Below are 5106 nucleotides of genomic sequence, written 5' to 3' on the forward strand. Positions count from 1 at the left end.
AGTGGATAATCTAAAGCTGGTTGAGGTGATCAAGAGAGGTGTAGGGAGTGGGGGCTGCTGATGACAAGGAAACGAAGAGATACAAACGTATACTGAAGTCGGAATCGGCTAAAGGGGTTCGTGCTTTGGCCCCTGAGGCTGGGGACAGGAAGAGAAAGATCGATACGGTTGCGGAGATGGAGATTGATGGGGCAAAGAAGGTGAAGGAGGGTTTGGAGATCGTAGCGGCAGAAGGTGCACCTACTGATTTGGCGGAACTGGCGGTCCAGTCCTGCAAAAATCAATGAAGATTGTTGCATGGAATTGCCGGGGACTGGGGAACGGCCCTGCAGTTCGCGGCCTTCTGAATCTTCAGAAGGAGGAGAATCCTGACATTTTGTTTTTGTCCGAAACGAAAATGGACACGAACAAAATTCAGTTCCTCAAGTGGAAGCTAGGGATGCAAAATCTGGTGGTCAAAGATTGTCAGGGGAAGAGTGGTGGTTTGGCGATCTTTTGGAAGAAGGAGGTGAACCTACAGCTGCGAACAGTGTCTCGACTGTTCATAGATGGGGATGTGGTGGAGGACGATAGGTTCCGGTGGCGCTTCACTGGCATCTATGGTGAACCGCGGGCGGACAAGAAGGATGTAACGTGGAAAGCTCTTCGAACGCTTAATGCAACGAAAGAAGAGCCTTGGCTATGCATGGGTGATTTTAATGAAATTTTGATGGGATGGGAGAAAGAAGGAGGGCAACCGATATCACAAGGGTGCATGGATCGGTTCCGCTCAGCATTGGAAGTCTGTGGGTTACATGATCTGGGATTCGCAGGAGATCCGTTCACCTAGAGGAACAACTGTCGCAGCGATGGTGGCTATATTAGGGAGAGGCTGGACAGGGCAGTTGCCGACTCGGCTTGGCGAGGTCGTTTTCCAAACTTCAGGGTGAAGAACGGAGAACCAAGACACTCAGACCATCGCCCCGTGATCGTGGTTATGGATGATGGCCTGGAAGGTAGTGGCGCTAGGGCGCAACCGTCTTTCAAGTTTGAAGCTAGGTGGGCCAAGGAGGAACAGTGTGGGCCGATTGTCGAGAACGCGTGGAAATTGGCAATGGGCCCGAGAGCCGGCAAGGTTCAGGATGCGATTAGAGAAGTGGCTGTTGATCTTTGGGATTGGAGCAAAAACGTGCTTGGGGACCTTGAGAAGCGTATTAAGCATGCAAAACAAGCCCTTGAAGCACATAGAAGGAAGAGTGTTGATAGTTCCACGTCTGCACGTGAGGAACTCTTGAAGTTTAAGCTGGATAGGTTGGAGGAACAAAGGGAGTTGTACTGGAGACAGAGAACCCATCAACACTGGTTAGAAAAAGGGGATAGAAATACAAATTTTTTTCATGAATGCGCGTCTGAGAGAAAGAGAAGGAATAGAATCAAGAAGCTGGTGAGGGATGATTGGGGCGGGGGGGTGGTAACGGATGGTGATGGGATTTTGGCCATGATCTCTGGTTTTTACACTAGTCTGTTCTCATCCAGCACGTCTGATGGTCTTGATGTCCTCCAATATATTCCATCCCGGGTGACAGATGATATGAATGGTGACTTGCTGAAGGAAGTCTCGTCTGAGGAGATCAAGAAGGCCTTGAATAGCATTGGTGATCTCAAAGCACCGGGAGCTGATGGAATGCCGGCCCTATTCTACAAGCAATATTGGGAGTATGTCGTCGGGGAGGATATTATTAGAGAGGTTAAGAGTTTCTTGGGTGGAGGAGGGATGCCAGTGGGGTGGAATGATACTGTGGTTGTTCTCATCTCAAAAGTCCCTAGCCCAGAGCGTATCAAAGATCTCAGACCCATCAGTCTGTGTAATGTTGTCTATAAAATTGCATCGAAGGTACTCTCTAACAGGCTGAAGCTGATTCTTCCAGAGATTATATCACCGAATCAGAGTGCTTTTGTTCCACAACGCATGATAACAGACACATTCTACTAGCTTATGAACTAACGCATTACCTAAAAACAAAGAGGAGTGGGGCAGTAGGCTACGCTGCGGTGAAGCTTGACATGAGCAAGGCATATGATAGGGTGGAATGGGTTTTCTTGGAGAGAATGATGCTGAAAATGGGTTTCCATCGCAACTGGGTTGCAACAGTGATGAAGTGTGTGTCCATGGTCTCCTACCGCATGAAAGTGAATGGTGAATTTACAGAGTAGATCATACCGACGAGGGGACTACGTCAGGGAGACCCCATCTCGCCGTACCTGTTTTTGATATGTGCAGAAGGTTTCTATGCTTTGTTGCATGCTACTGAGCAACGGGGTGACCTTGGAGGAGTGAAGGTTTGGCAAAATGCGCCGAGTATCAACCATCTTTTGTTTGCAGACGACTCGCTTGTGCTCATAAAGGCTGACGAACGGAGTGCGAGGTTTCTGCAAAATGTGCTAGATCTGTATGAAAAATGCTTCGGCCAGACAATCAATAAGGAGAAAAGTTCAGTGATGTTCAGCAGGAATACAAGAGAACCGGACAGAGTACGGTTTAGAGAAGCCCTAGGTATTGGTGCTGAAGCATGGAATGAAAAGTATCTGGGGTTGCTAGTGTATATGGACAGATCAAAGAAGAAGACTTTTAATTATTTGAAGGATAGAGTCTGGAGGAAGATACAAGGCTGGAAGGAGAAATTGCTTTCGCGCGCGGGGAAGGATATCTTGATTAAAGCTGTAGCTCAGGCAATCCCAGCTTTCGCTATGTCGTGTTTTGACCTGACGAAAAATCTCTGCGATGAAATCAGTAGCATGATATGTCGTTTCTTTTGGGCACAACAGGAAAATGAAAATAAAATGCACTGGGTTGCATGGAACCCCGTCTCTGTAGTCGGAAGGGAAAAGGAGGCTTGGGGTACAGATATTTATACTTATTCAATCTAGCGATGCTAGCTCGACAGTCATGGAGGCTCCTCTCCAATCCTGATTCCTTATGTGCTAGAGTTTTGAGAGCAAAATATTTCTCGGATGGAAAGCTAATGGAGGTCTCTGAAGGTCCTGGTATTTCCTACTCATGGCACAGCATTGTTCGTGGTGTTCAGGTGTTGAAGGCTGGATTAATTTGGCGCGTGGGTGATGGAGCTGATATTGATATGTGGAATGACCCGTGGATTCCTTCAGGTATAACTAGACGGCCGATTACACCAAGAAGGGGTATCATATTGAACAAAGTAGCAGATTTGATTGACCCAACTACAAGCGAGTGGGACAAGGAGCTGATCAGAGATATATTTTGGGAGGAGGATGTGAAAAATATTTTGACTATCCCAGTTTATAGCGGGTTCAGTGATGTTGCTGCATGGCACTATGACCCAAGGGGACTTTTTTCGGTGAAGTCTGCATATCACACTCTGGAGGATCAGCGCGATCGTTTGGCAGTTCGGCAGGTGGGGGAATCCTCAGCTGGGGGATCGAGAAATAACGACTTTGATTGGGGGAAGTTATGGAGTTTGAAACACCTCCCGAAGATCAAACATTTTATGTGGCGTCTTGCACACAATAGCCTACCACTTCGTCAGAACATAAAAAGGTTTAGAGATTGACACACGGTGCCCAGTTTGCCTACAGCAAGATGAATATGGAGGACATTACTTTTTCTTGTGTAAGTCAGTGAAAGCCTGTTGGAGAATGCTGGAGCTTGAGCACATTAGATTGAAGCTATCACAACTGGAGAGTTCCTGGGATGTTTGTCAACACATTCTGAATCTGCCGGAGAACGTGATGAAAATGACTGATCTTTCTGTGGAATTGGTGGGATGCTAGGAATAAAATTAATGCTGGGGAGGAGAGGAGAACAACGGAAGATATATATCATAGGGTTATGATGATGGTGCAGGACACATCGTCACTAATCCGGGATAAGGAGTTGTTGGCGTCTAGTTGCAAGCGATCTTGGTGTCCGCCTGCTCAGGGGATGCTGAAGCTCAATTTTGATGGTGCTTACCACGCTCTTGATAAGAGGGGTGGCTGGGGCTTCATATTGCGAGATCATACTAGCCATGGTGTTGTCACGCCCGGAATTTCTATCCAAAATTCCAAACGCTTACATGTGTGTTAAACCCTCGTCCAGGAATCAACCGAGGCACACAATAACAAATTGATAATAGAGTACAAATAAATAACTATTTAATATTCGCAAATAATAAATTATCACAGAGGTAGATAGTTCCTCTCAAAGAATAACATTCTATGCAGCGGAAAAAAATAAAACTATAACAAACTACGGAACAGCTATGGCGACTCCACTCCACAGGCATCTTAACCAGAACAAGCTCAATCCTCCAGATCATCACCTTCGCTAAAATACTCCTCTTCTGATGATTGAATATTGCAAGAATGAGCATATGACATACTCAACAAGCCACACAGCAAATATGCAAGTGCACAGGATAACAAAGGATGGCATAATATAGCTCATTTGCATAACAGCATTTAACAAATATTTTAGAGAATAGTGAAACAGTTGTATAATTAATCAATATTAAATAAACACCATACAACACACCCGTGTTGCATAGGCCCAACCTCATTCGAACAACCAACCCCAGTTGAACAAATTAAACCTCCAAACTAGGAATATACCATTCCAAACTAGGAGTTACATTAACTAACACCGTTACCATTTAATGTGTAATATGAGACTAATCACGAAAAACATTGCTCAACTCACCCATAACCGCGGGTACGGCTATTCGAATAGATTAAACTCTGATCAGAGGTGTACCACTGTACCCACAAGACACAATCCCACAACATGTTACCATGCGCCTTAGTACCACCACGGTACCTCGGAAAAGAACTGTGACAATACCCCTCGCACAACACAACTCACCACAGTGCACCGTTCCTGGATCATAATCCCCCCCCTCAAAACCAGAGGCAATGGACTCCCCAGCGACCCCCACGGACTTCTCGCCGCTTCACAGTCTGGCACACTATAATGAATCATGCTATACAAAAGATAAAGCCGTTGCCCACGCTGGCTTGTGGTTGGCACGGTAAATGTTTCACAACAGTAGCTCGTGAACCGGTCCTTAATTGTCATGAGCACAACCATCAAAACCATATGCTCACAACCCACCT

Source organism: Oryza glaberrima, chromosome 11 (genome assembly GCF_000147395.1).
Source record: "Oryza glaberrima chromosome 11, OglaRS2, whole genome shotgun sequence".
Taxonomy (NCBI): Eukaryota; Viridiplantae; Streptophyta; class Magnoliopsida; order Poales; family Poaceae; genus Oryza; species Oryza glaberrima.